A 319-nucleotide genomic window follows, 5' to 3' on the forward strand; every position below is an offset into this window, starting at 1 on the left:
GTACCATAAATCTAAAATGAGGTTGGAAGCCAGTAAGTGTTTCTGGAGATCGGGCACCCATCCTACGAATCTGGGGGCTGGCCTTGGCGGTCTTTGCAATGAAAACAGCGCAACTCGTAATTTAATGCATTTCATTTACAAACACGCGTGGAAAAATGCAGGAACGCCGCTCTCAAGCGCTACCCCACCCCCACCTCGTCTGCGGTCCTTCTGTAGCCTAGAAACGAGAGAAGCCCCGCCCCTTCCATCCCGCCCTCCAGAGCATCCCCCCCGAGAGCCTCGCCTCCTCTGCGGCCTGCGCACTTGCGCGGTTTCCATA

The sequence above is a fragment of the Pseudonaja textilis genome, chromosome 2 (assembly GCF_049901715.1).
Source record: "Pseudonaja textilis isolate UNSWEBS1 chromosome 2, rPseTex1.2, whole genome shotgun sequence".
Classification (NCBI taxonomy): Eukaryota; Metazoa; Chordata; class Lepidosauria; order Squamata; family Elapidae; genus Pseudonaja; species Pseudonaja textilis.